This window comes from Schistocerca gregaria, unplaced genomic scaffold (assembly GCF_023897955.1).
Source record: "Schistocerca gregaria isolate iqSchGreg1 unplaced genomic scaffold, iqSchGreg1.2 ptg001475l, whole genome shotgun sequence".
Classification (NCBI taxonomy): Eukaryota; Metazoa; Arthropoda; class Insecta; order Orthoptera; family Acrididae; genus Schistocerca; species Schistocerca gregaria.
The window spans coordinates 15,184-28,231 of NW_026062768.1; the positions used below are offsets into that span (position 1 = coordinate 15,184).

Consider the following 13,048-nt stretch of genomic DNA (forward strand, 5'->3'; position numbering starts at 1 on the left):
TCGATAAGCGCGGCGGACGCGCACCACTAGTAGCAGCGGCAGCCGCGAGATGGCACAAGCGGTCTAACTCTGGTACGACACCCCCATTAATGGTCGTACGGCGACTTTTGGCTTTCTCTGTCCATCAGGGGAATGCGCGCCAAACGCAATTGGACGGCGCGGCATTCCCTGAACGCACGGCGACCGCGGTGGCGCGAGCCGGCGTTCACGAGGCGTCGCCCAGCCGAACGCTGTGTCGCCTGTGGCCAGGTACATGAGGGGCGGGAAGCAAGCGTCTAGCGTAGCGTCTCAAGACTTGCAGACTTGCGGCACTTGACGAGCTTGCTGGGATGTGAAATGACGTGGCCAACTGTACCGAAAACGGGGAAGAGAAATTCTAGGCAACAGCAGCTTGTGCTAGCAGGCGGCCACGATGACAAGGGCCAGCGTTGCTTAAATTCGGTGATGGGACGAGAACCGCTGTAGGCTGTTTATTAGGCCACGACAGTGAGCGTTTACTTTCTGTAAGGAATGTCTTGTCGTCGCAGACGTTGTGTTTCATGTGACAAATTTGCAGACGCCGGGAAAAAAAAAGTTAAGGCTTGGTAATGAACAGTTACAACACTGGGAGGACGAAAAACGGCCAAGTGCAATTACAAACATCGGCGTGGTGATCGCAGGAAATATCTTTGGTGGTAGCTGAGTGGGACAAGGGCGCCTGTACTCGGGGCTCTCAGGGAAAGTAGAAAACGCAGTGTTATCAGGTGTTTTTCTTGCAAGAAATAGAGTCAAAAAGTCTGTATTACACACGTCTTTAACACAGGTTCGGAACTTCAAATCTGTTTATGGCTACTTTACAAGCTCGCTAATCGTCTTCCAAAATATTAAAAGTACACCATACCTCCAGATTCAGCCGGCCCCCACGCCCTGTACAAACTGTCTCTCGTATGGGCGCCCTTGGAGTGAGAACAGACGCGTTTCGAATGGAATGGGAATAACATAAAACTCTTCTTTTTCTCTCTCTGTAACAAGTGTAATTAAAAACACAATTTCTCCCTACTCACTGACAAAATATCCGAACAGTGCCTTCTGTAACACACATAGTTCTACATTGACAGACGCGTAGTAGCGGCACTTTCAATAAATTACTCACGCCTACTAATTGCAGAAACGGATAGCCCTCAAATGAATTCGTTGTTGCATCACTACATTCACAGAAATGCCTCTTCCTTGTTTCCCATCGCTTCGTTACACACCAGACGTGTTGTGTTTACAAACAAAAAGCAATTTGGTTTTATCCTTACCTAATCTACTTCTAAGCAAAGATGGCTAGTTTACCAAATACCGCAAAATTAATCTGCATCTTCGAAATTAGCCCGCCGAAATGTTGCCATGAATGAAACTTTATTTTTTCTCTCTTATGCGTATAGAAAATATCTGCACAAATATTCGATCGAGCTTTCCACGCCCTACTCGGAAGGAGAAGCAAAAAGGAGTGTTACCTTTTAAGTGCCTTCTGTTACTCGGCGTCGAATGTCGAACGTGCCGATTGATGTTCGTTCTTGGAGTTCACGGCCGTCCTGTTTGTTCGTCGCGCACAACACTCACGACTGCATCCAGCTCTCTTAGAACATCTGACAGTGTGAGCTGTGGTCCTTCAGTTGCTCGGCGACAGACGACCGTGCGCGACAATGCTGCCGTATTTGCTAGCACTAAGGGCTCTGCTGGAAGGAGCGAAAGTAAAGTGTGGCTGCAAAAAGCACTCATTGCGCAGATCTCATTCGCGGTTTCAACAGCCGAGAAAGAGGGCTCGTTTGAGACGGAGAGGAGGGCCCGGAGGCGGCAGCCCGGACTTGGCCCGCCATCTTCCGGAGGGAACGGTAAATTAACCCCAGCAGCGGCCGGCGCCGCGAGCAGTGTGGCGCTGCTCGCACAAAATGCATCGTTTTTCTCGGCAGAGGAGCGTTGTTGCGACTGTCTGCCATCTAACTCGACAGCCAATAGCTCTTTTGTAAGGAGACAGGTACATGGACGGTCACCATTCTGTTCACCGACTGCGAAAACGTCGGGAGCTCTCGTTACATCTCGATGGCGCGAGGCACTACAAATTCTCGCCTGTGGCGCGACCAAAGCATACTTACCTGGCGTAGGGGATACCGTGATCATGAAGGCGGTTCCTCCGGGGTGAGGCTCTTCCATTGCACTTCGGTCGAGCTGACCCCCGCGATTACTCCAAATGTGAGTAACTCGGGCGCATAATTTTTGGTAGTCGGGACTTGCGTTCGCGCTGTCCCGGTGTTTATTTCAATTGCAAAAGCAGTATTCTGTGATAGCAGTCGGCAACCAGTGCGTCTGAGCTTTCGGCCACCAACGTGTGCTGCAAGGCACTGCCACACGCAGCAGCACTCGCGCTAGGCGCGTACCACACGTCTGCGTCGACCTGGCGTCAAACCCAGAGCCAGAGCACACTGTCTGTTCGATAAGCGCGGCGGACGCGCACCACTAGTAGCAGCGGCAGCCGCGAGATGGCACAAGCGGTCTAACTCTGGTACGACACCCCCATTAATGGTCGTACGGCGACTTTTGGCTTTCTCTGTCCATCAGGGGAATGCGCGCCAAACGCAATTGGACGGCGCGGCATTCCCTGAACGCACGGCGACCGCGGTGGCGCGAGCCGGCGTTCACGAGGCGTCGCCCAGCCGAACGCTGTGTCGCCTGTGGCCAGGTACATGAGGGGCGGGAAGCAAGCGTCTAGCGTAGCGTCTCAAGACTTGCAGACTTGCGGCACTTGACGAGCTTGCTGGGATGTGAAATGACGTGGCCAACTGTACCGAAAACGGGGAAGAGAAATTCTAGGCAACAGCAGCTTGTGCTAGCAGGCGGCCACGATGACAAGGGCCAGCGTTGCTTAAATTCGGTGATGGGACGAGAACCGCTGTAGGCTGTTTATTAGGCCACGACAGTGAGCGTTTACTTTCTGTAAGGAATGTCTTGTCGTCGCAGACGTTGTGTTTCATGTGACAAATTTGCAGACGCCGGGAAAAAAAAAGTTAAGGCTTGGTAATGAACAGTTACAACACTGGGAGGACGAAAAACGGCCAAGTGCAATTACAAACATCGGCGTGGTGATCGCAGGAAATATCTTTGGTGGTAGCTGAGTGGGACAAGGGCGCCTGTACTCGGGGCTCTCAGGGAAAGTAGAAAACGCAGTGTTATCAGGTGTTTTTCTTGCAAGAAATAGAGTCAAAAAGTCTGTATTACACACGTCTTTAACACAGGTTCGGAACTTCAAATCTGTTTATGGCTACTTTACAAGCTCGCTAATCGTCTTCCAAAATATTAAAAGTACACCATACCTCCAGATTCAGCCGGCCCCCACGCCCTGTACAAACTGTCTCTCGTATGGGCGCCCTTGGAGTGAGAACAGACGCGTTTCGAATGGAATGGGAATAACATAAAACTCTTCTTTTTCTCTCTCTGTAACAAGTGTAATTAAAAACACAATTTCTCCCTACTCACTGACAAAATATCCGAACAGTGCCTTCTGTAACACACATAGTTCTACATTGACAGACGCGTAGTAGCGGCACTTTCAATAAATTACTCACGCCTACTAATTGCAGAAACGGATAGCCCTCAAATGAATTCGTTGTTGCATCACTACATTCACAGAAATGCCTCTTCCTTGTTTCCCATCGCTTCGTTACACACCAGACGTGTTGTGTTTACAAACAAAAAGCAATTTGGTTTTATCCTTACCTAATCTACTTCTAAGCAAAGATGGCTAGTTTACCAAATACCGCAAAATTAATCTGCATCTTCGAAATTAGCCCGCCGAAATGTTGCCATGAATGAAACTTTATTTTTTCTCTCTTATGCGTATAGAAAATATCTGCACAAATATTCGATCGAGCTTTCCACGCCCTACTCGGAAGGAGAAGCAAAAAGGAGTGTTACCTTTTAAGTGCCTTCTGTTACTCGGCGTCGAATGTCGAACGTGCCGATTGATGTTCGTTCTTGGAGTTCACGGCCGTCCTGTTTGTTCGTCGCGCACAACACTCACGACTGCATCCAGCTCTCTTAGAACATCTGACAGTGTGAGCTGTGGTCCTTCAGTTGCTCGGCGACAGACGACCGTGCGCGACAATGCTGCCGTATTTGCTAGCACTAAGGGCTCTGCTGGAAGGAGCGAAAGTAAAGTGTGGCTGCAAAAAGCACTCATTGCGCAGATCTCATTCGCGGTTTCAACAGCCGAGAAAGAGGGCTCGTTTGAGACGGAGAGGAGGGCCCGGAGGCGGCAGCCCGGACTTGGCCCGCCATCTTCCGGAGGGAACGGTAAATTAACCCCAGCAGCGGCCGGCGCCGCGAGCAGTGTGGCGCTGCTCGCACAAAATGCATCGTTTTTCTCGGCAGAGGAGCGTTGTTGCGACTGTCTGCCATCTAACTCGACAGCCAATAGCTCTTTTGTAAGGAGACAGGTACATGGACGGTCACCATTCTGTTCACCGACTGCGAAAACGTCGGGAGCTCTCGTTACATCTCGATGGCGCGAGGCACTACAAATTCTCGCCTGTGGCGCGACCAAAGCATACTTACCTGGCGTAGGGGATACCGTGATCATGAAGGCGGTTCCTCCGGGGTGAGGCTCTTCCATTGCACTTCGGTCGAGCTGACCCCCGCGATTACTCCAAATGTGAGTAACTCGGGCGCATAATTTTTGGTAGTCGGGACTTGCGTTCGCGCTGTCCCGGTGTTTATTTCAATTGCAAAAGCAGTATTCTGTGATAGCAGTCGGCAACCAGTGCGTCTGAGCTTTCGGCCACCAACGTGTGCTGCAAGGCACTGCCACACGCAGCAGCACTCGCGCTAGGCGCGTACCACACGTCTGCGTCGACCTGGCGTCAAACCCAGAGCCAGAGCACACTGTCTGTTCGATAAGCGCGGCGGACGCGCACCACTAGTAGCAGCGGCAGCCGCGAGATGGCACAAGCGGTCTAACTCTGGTACGACACCCCCATTAATGGTCGTACGGCGACTTTTGGCTTTCTCTGTCCATCAGGGGAATGCGCGCCAAACGCAATTGGACGGCGCGGCATTCCCTGAACGCACGGCGACCGCGGTGGCGCGAGCCGGCGTTCACGAGGCGTCGCCCAGCCGAACGCTGTGTCGCCTGTGGCCAGGTACATGAGGGGCGGGAAGCAAGCGTCTAGCGTAGCGTCTCAAGACTTGCAGACTTGCGGCACTTGACGAGCTTGCTGGGATGTGAAATGACGTGGCCAACTGTACCGAAAACGGGGAAGAGAAATTCTAGGCAACAGCAGCTTGTGCTAGCAGGCGGCCACGATGACAAGGGCCAGCGTTGCTTAAATTCGGTGATGGGACGAGAACCGCTGTAGGCTGTTTATTAGGCCACGACAGTGAGCGTTTACTTTCTGTAAGGAATGTCTTGTCGTCGCAGACGTTGTGTTTCATGTGACAAATTTGCAGACGCCGGGAAAAAAAAAGTTAAGGCTTGGTAATGAACAGTTACAACACTGGGAGGACGAAAAACGGCCAAGTGCAATTACAAACATCGGCGTGGTGATCGCAGGAAATATCTTTGGTGGTAGCTGAGTGGGACAAGGGCGCCTGTACTCGGGGCTCTCAGGGAAAGTAGAAAACGCAGTGTTATCAGGTGTTTTTCTTGCAAGAAATAGAGTCAAAAAGTCTGTATTACACACGTCTTTAACACAGGTTCGGAACTTCAAATCTGTTTATGGCTACTTTACAAGCTCGCTAATCGTCTTCCAAAATATTAAAAGTACACCATACCTCCAGATTCAGCCGGCCCCCACGCCCTGTACAAACTGTCTCTCGTATGGGCGCCCTTGGAGTGAGAACAGACGCGTTTCGAATGGAATGGGAATAACATAAAACTCTTCTTTTTCTCTCTCTGTAACAAGTGTAATTAAAAACACAATTTCTCCCTACTCACTGACAAAATATCCGAACAGTGCCTTCTGTAACACACATAGTTCTACATTGACAGACGCGTAGTAGCGGCACTTTCAATAAATTACTCACGCCTACTAATTGCAGAAACGGATAGCCCTCAAATGAATTCGTTGTTGCATCACTACATTCACAGAAATGCCTCTTCCTTGTTTCCCATCGCTTCGTTACACACCAGACGTGTTGTGTTTACAAACAAAAAGCAATTTGGTTTTATCCTTACCTAATCTACTTCTAAGCAAAGATGGCTAGTTTACCAAATACCGCAAAATTAATCTGCATCTTCGAAATTAGCCCGCCGAAATGTTGCCATGAATGAAACTTTATTTTTTCTCTCTTATGCGTATAGAAAATATCTGCACAAATATTCGATCGAGCTTTCCACGCCCTACTCGGAAGGAGAAGCAAAAAGGAGTGTTACCTTTTAAGTGCCTTCTGTTACTCGGCGTCGAATGTCGAACGTGCCGATTGATGTTCGTTCTTGGAGTTCACGGCCGTCCTGTTTGTTCGTCGCGCACAACACTCACGACTGCATCCAGCTCTCTTAGAACATCTGACAGTGTGAGCTGTGGTCCTTCAGTTGCTCGGCGACAGACGACCGTGCGCGACAATGCTGCCGTATTTGCTAGCACTAAGGGCTCTGCTGGAAGGAGCGAAAGTAAAGTGTGGCTGCAAAAAGCACTCATTGCGCAGATCTCATTCGCGGTTTCAACAGCCGAGAAAGAGGGCTCGTTTGAGACGGAGAGGAGGGCCCGGAGGCGGCAGCCCGGACTTGGCCCGCCATCTTCCGGAGGGAACGGTAAATTAACCCCAGCAGCGGCCGGCGCCGCGAGCAGTGTGGCGCTGCTCGCACAAAATGCATCGTTTTTCTCGGCAGAGGAGCGTTGTTGCGACTGTCTGCCATCTAACTCGACAGCCAATAGCTCTTTTGTAAGGAGACAGGTACATGGACGGTCACCATTCTGTTCACCGACTGCGAAAACGTCGGGAGCTCTCGTTACATCTCGATGGCGCGAGGCACTACAAATTCTCGCCTGTGGCGCGACCAAAGCATACTTACCTGCTGTAGGGGATACCGTGATCATGAAGGCGGTTCCTCCGGGGTGAGGCTCTTCCATTGCACTTCGGTCGAGCTGACCCCCGCGATTACTCCAAATGTGAGTAACTCGGGCGCATAATTTTTGGTAGTCGGGACTTGCGTTCGCGCTGTCCCGGTGTTTATTTCAATTGCAAAAGCAGTATTCTGTGATAGCAGCCGGCAACCAGTGCGTCTGAGCTTTCGGCCACCAACGTGTGCTGCAAGGCACTGCCACACGCAGCAGCACTCGCGCTAGGCGCGTACCACACGTCTGCGTCGACCTGGCGTCAAACCCAGAGCCAGAGCACACTGTCTGTTCGATAAGCGCGGCGGACGCGCACCACTAGTAGCAGCGGCAGCCGCGAGATGGCACAAGCGGTCTAACTCTGGTACGACACCCCCATTAATGGTCGTACGGCGACTTTTGGCTTTCTCTGTCCATCAGGGGAATGCGCGCCAAACGCAATTGGACGGCGCGGCATTCCCTGAACGCACGGCGACCGCGGTGGCGCGAGCCGGCGTTCACGAGGCGTCGCCCAGCCGAACGCTGTGTCGCCTGTGGCCAGGTACATGAGGGGCGGGAAGCAAGCGTCTAGCGTAGCGTCTCAAGACTTGCAGACTTGCGGCACTTGACGAGCTTGCTGGGATGTGAAATGACGTGGCCAACTGTACCGAAAACGGGGAAGAGAAATTCTAGGCAACAGCAGCTTGTGCTAGCAGGCGGCCACGATGACAAGGGCCAGCGTTGCTTAAATTCGGTGATGGGACGAGAACCGCTGTAGGCTGTTTATTAGGCCACGACAGTGAGCGTTTACTTTCTGTAAGGAATGTCTTGTCGTCGCAGACGTTGTGTTTCATGTGACAAATTTGCAGACGCCGGGAAAAAAAAAGTTAAGGCTTGGTAATGAACAGTTACAACACTGGGAGGACGAAAAACGGCCAAGTGCAATTACAAACATCGGCGTGGTGATCGCAGGAAATATCTTTGGTGGTAGCTGAGTGGGACAAGGGCGCCTGTACTCGGGGCTCTCAGGGAAAGTAGAAAACGCAGTGTTATCAGGTGTTTTTCTTGCAAGAAATAGAGTCAAAAAGTCTGTATTACACACGTCTTTAACACAGGTTCGGAACTTCAAATCTGTTTATGGCTACTTTACAAGCTCGCTAATCGTCTTCCAAAATATTAAAAGTACACCATACCTCCAGATTCAGCCGGCCCCCACGCCCTGTACAAACTGTCTCTCGTATGGGCGCCCTTGGAGTGAGAACAGACGCGTTTCGAATGGAATGGGAATAACATAAAACTCTTCTTTTTCTCTCTCTGTAACAAGTGTAATTAAAAACACAATTTCTCCCTACTCACTGACAAAATATCCGAACAGTGCCTTCTGTAACACACATAGTTCTACATTGACAGACGCGTAGTAGCGGCACTTTCAATAAATTACTCACGCCTACTAATTGCAGAAACGGATAGCCCTCAAATGAATTCGTTGTTGCATCACTACATTCACAGAAATGCCTCTTCCTTGTTTCCCATCGCTTCGTTACACACCAGACGTGTTGTGTTTACAAACAAAAAGCAATTTGGTTTTATCCTTACCTAATCTACTTCTAAGCAAAGATGGCTAGTTTACCAAATACCGCAAAATTAATCTGCATCTTCGAAATTAGCCCGCCGAAATGTTGCCATGAATGAAACTTTATTTTTTCTCTCTTATGCGTATAGAAAATATCTGCACAAATATTCGATCGAGCTTTCCACGCCCTACTCGGAAGGAGAAGCAAAAAGGAGTGTTACCTTTTAAGTGCCTTCTGTTACTCGGCGTCGAATGTCGAACGTGCCGATTGATGTTCGTTCTTGGAGTTCACGGCCGTCCTGTTTGTTCGTCGCGCACAACACTCACGACTGCATCCAGCTCTCTTAGAACATCTGACAGTGTGAGCTGTGGTCCTTCAGTTGCTCGGCGACAGACGACCGTGCGCGACAATGCTGCCGTATTTGCTAGCACTAAGGGCTCTGCTGGAAGGAGCGAAAGTAAAGTGTGGCTGCAAAAAGCACTCATTGCGCAGATCTCATTCGCGGTTTCAACAGCCGAGAAAGAGGGCTCGTTTGAGACGGAGAGGAGGGCCCGGAGGCGGCAGCCCGGACTTGGCCCGCCATCTTCCGGAGGGAACGGTAAATTAACCCCAGCAGCGGCCGGCGCCGCGAGCAGTGTGGCGCTGCTCGCACAAAATGCATCGTTTTTCTCGGCAGAGGAGCGTTGTTGCGACTGTCTGCCATCTAACTCGACAGCCAATAGCTCTTTTGTAAGGAGACAGGTACATGGACGGTCACCATTCTGTTCACCGACTGCGAAAACGTCGGGAGCTCTCGTTACATCTCGATGGCGCGAGGCACTACAAATTCTCGCCTGTGGCGCGACCAAAGCATACTTACCTGGCGTAGGGGATACCGTGATCATGAAGGCGGTTCCTCCGGGGTGAGGCTCTTCCATTGCACTTCGGTCGAGCTGACCCCCGCGATTACTCCAAATGTGAGTAACTCGGGCGCATAATTTTTGGTAGTCGGGACTTGCGTTCGCGCTGTCCCGGTGTTTATTTCAATTGCAAAAGCAGTATTCTGTGATAGCAGTCGGCAACCAGTGCGTCTGAGCTTTCGGCCACCAACGTGTGCTGCAAGGCACTGCCACACGCAGCAGCACTCGCGCTAGGCGCGTACCACACGTCTGCGTCGACCTGGCGTCAAACCCAGAGCCAGAGCACACTGTCTGTTCGATAAGCGCGGCGGACGCGCACCACTAGTAGCAGCGGCAGCCGCGAGATGGCACAAGCGGTCTAACTCTGGTACGACACCCCCATTAATGGTCGTACGGCGACTTTTGGCTTTCTCTGTCCATCAGGGGAATGCGCGCCAAACGCAATTGGACGGCGCGGCATTCCCTGAACGCACGGCGACCGCGGTGGCGCGAGCCGGCGTTCACGAGGCGTCGCCCAGCCGAACGCTGTGTCGCCTGTGGCCAGGTACATGAGGGGCGGGAAGCAAGCGTCTAGCGTAGCGTCTCAAGACTTGCAGACTTGCGGCACTTGACGAGCTTGCTGGGATGTGAAATGACGTGGCCAACTGTACCGAAAACGGGGAAGAGAAATTCTAGGCAACAGCAGCTTGTGCTAGCAGGCGGCCACGATGACAAGGGCCAGCGTTGCTTAAATTCGGTGATGGGACGAGAACCGCTGTAGGCTGTTTATTAGGCCACGACAGTGAGCGTTTACTTTCTGTAAGGAATGTCTTGTCGTCGCAGACGTTGTGTTTCATGTGACAAATTTGCAGACGCCGGGAAAAAAAAAGTTAAGGCTTGGTAATGAACAGTTACAACACTGGGAGGACGAAAAACGGCCAAGTGCAATTACAAACATCGGCGTGGTGATCGCAGGAAATATCTTTGGTGGTAGCTGAGTGGGACAAGGGCGCCTGTACTCGGGGCTCTCAGGGAAAGTAGAAAACGCAGTGTTATCAGGTGTTTTTCTTGCAAGAAATAGAGTCAAAAAGTCTGTATTACACACGTCTTTAACACAGGTTCGGAACTTCAAATCTGTTTATGGCTACTTTACAAGCTCGCTAATCGTCTTCCAAAATATTAAAAGTACACCATACCTCCAGATTCAGCCGGCCCCCACGCCCTGTACAAACTGTCTCTCGTATGGGCGCCCTTGGAGTGAGAACAGACGCGTTTCGAATGGAATGGGAATAACATAAAACTCTTCTTTTTCTCTCTCTGTAACAAGTGTAATTAAAAACACAATTTCTCCCTACTCACTGACAAAATATCCGAACAGTGCCTTCTGTAACACACATAGTTCTACATTGACAGACGCGTAGTAGCGGCACTTTCAATAAATTACTCACGCCTACTAATTGCAGAAACGGATAGCCCTCAAATGAATTCGTTGTTGCATCACTACATTCACAGAAATGCCTCTTCCTTGTTTCCCATCGCTTCGTTACACACCAGACGTGTTGTGTTTACAAACAAAAAGCAATTTGGTTTTATCCTTACCTAATCTACTTCTAAGCAAAGATGGCTAGTTTACCAAATACCGCAAAATTAATCTGCATCTTCGAAATTAGCCCGCCGAAATGTTGCCATGAATGAAACTTTATTTTTTCTCTCTTATGCGTATAGAAAATATCTGCACAAATATTCGATCGAGCTTTCCACGCCCTACTCGGAAGGAGAAGCAAAAAGGAGTGTTACCTTTTAAGTGCCTTCTGTTACTCGGCGTCGAATGTCGAACGTGCCGATTGATGTTCGTTCTTGGAGTTCACGGCCGTCCTGTTTGTTCGTCGCGCACAACACTCACGACTGCATCCAGCTCTCTTAGAACATCTGACAGTGTGAGCTGTGGTCCTTCAGTTGCTCGGCGACAGACGACCGTGCGCGACAATGCTGCCGTATTTGCTAGCACTAAGGGCTCTGCTGGAAGGAGCGAAAGTAAAGTGTGGCTGCAAAAAGCACTCATTGCGCAGATCTCATTCGCGGTTTCAACAGCCGAGAAAGAGGGCTCGTTTGAGACGGAGAGGAGGGCCCGGAGGCGGCAGCCCGGACTTGGCCCGCCATCTTCCGGAGGGAACGGTAAATTAACCCCAGCAGCGGCCGGCGCCGCGAGCAGTGTGGCGCTGCTCGCACAAAATGCATCGTTTTTCTCGGCAGAGGAGCGTTGTTGCGACTGTCTGCCATCTAACTCGACAGCCAATAGCTCTTTTGTAAGGAGACAGGTACATGGACGGTCACCATTCTGTTCACCGACTGCGAAAACGTCGGGAGCTCTCGTTACATCTCGATGGCGCGAGGCACTACAAATTCTCGCCTGTGGCGCGACCAAAGCATACTTACCTGGCGTAGGGGATACCGTGATCATGAAGGCGGTTCCTCCGGGGTGAGGCTCTTCCATTGCACTTCGGTCGAGCTGACCCCCGCGATTACTCCAAATGTGAGTAACTCGGGCGCATAATTTTTGGTAGTCGGGACTTGCGTTCGCGCTGTCCCGGTGTTTATTTCAATTGCAAAAGCAGTATTCTGTGATAGCAGTCGGCAACCAGTGCGTCTGAGCTTTCGGCCACCAACGTGTGCTGCAAGGCACTGCCACACGCAGCAGCACTCGCGCTAGGCGCGTACCACACGTCTGCGTCGACCTGGCGTCAAACCCAGAGCCAGAGCACACTGTCTGTTCGATAAGCGCGGCGGACGCGCACCACTAGTAGCAGCGGCAGCCGCGAGATGGCACAAGCGGTCTAACTCTGGTACGACACCCCCATTAATGGTCGTACGGCGACTTTTGGCTTTCTCTGTCCATCAGGGGAATGCGCGCCAAACGCAATTGGACGGCGCGGCATTCCCTGAACGCACGGCGACCGCGGTGGCGCGAGCCGGCGTTCACGAGGCGTCGCCCAGCCGAACGCTGTGTCGCCTGTGGCCAGGTACATGAGGGGCGGGAAGCAAGCGTCTAGCGTAGCGTCTCAAGACTTGCAGACTTGCGGCACTTGACGAGCTTGCTGGGATGTGAAATGACGTGGCCAACTGTACCGAAAACGGGGAAGAGAAATTCTAGGCAACAGCAGCTTGTGCTAGCAGGCGGCCACGATGACAAGGGCCAGCGTTGCTTAAATTCGGTGATGGGACGAGAACCGCTGTAGGCTGTTTATTAGGCCACGACAGTGAGCGTTTACTTTCTGTAAGGAATGTCTTGTCGTCGCAGACGTTGTGTTTCATGTGACAAATTTGCAGACGCCGGGAAAAAAAAAGTTAAGGCTTGGTAATGAACAGTTACAACACTGGGAGGACGAAAAACGGCCAAGTGCAATTACAAACATCGGCGTGGTGATCGCAGGAAATATCTTTGGTGGTAGCTGAGTGGGACAAGGGCGCCTGTACTCGGGGCTCTCAGGGAAAGTAGAAAACGCAGTGTTATCAGGTGTTTTTCTTGCAAGAAATAGAGTCAAAA

At 51.2% G+C, this 13,048-nt stretch overlaps 5 non-coding genes across 5 annotated transcripts; all 5 read left to right on the forward strand.

The window, feature by feature from the left end:
• Nucleotides 1-2,112: 2,112 nt before the first annotated feature.
• On the forward strand, nucleotides 2,113-2,275 carry LOC126332518 (U1 spliceosomal RNA). The gene has a single exon (XR_007563765.1). It is a non-coding gene; the product is annotated as a U1 spliceosomal RNA (small nuclear RNA).
• Nucleotides 2,276-4,567: 2,292 nt separating this feature from the next.
• Nucleotides 4,568-4,730, forward strand: LOC126332508 (U1 spliceosomal RNA). Its single transcript, XR_007563755.1, has one exon. It is a non-coding gene; the product is annotated as a U1 spliceosomal RNA (small nuclear RNA).
• Nucleotides 4,731-7,022: 2,292 nt separating this feature from the next.
• Nucleotides 7,023-7,185, forward strand: LOC126332514 (U1 spliceosomal RNA). Its single transcript, XR_007563761.1, has one exon. It is a non-coding gene; the product is annotated as a U1 spliceosomal RNA (small nuclear RNA).
• A 2,292-nt stretch (nucleotides 7,186-9,477) lies between these two features.
• On the forward strand, nucleotides 9,478-9,640 carry LOC126332509 (U1 spliceosomal RNA). The gene has a single exon (XR_007563756.1). It is a non-coding gene; the product is annotated as a U1 spliceosomal RNA (small nuclear RNA).
• A 2,292-nt stretch (nucleotides 9,641-11,932) lies between these two features.
• On the forward strand, nucleotides 11,933-12,095 carry LOC126332510 (U1 spliceosomal RNA). The gene has a single exon (XR_007563757.1). It is a non-coding gene; the product is annotated as a U1 spliceosomal RNA (small nuclear RNA).
• Nucleotides 12,096-13,048: the final 953 nt, after the last annotated feature.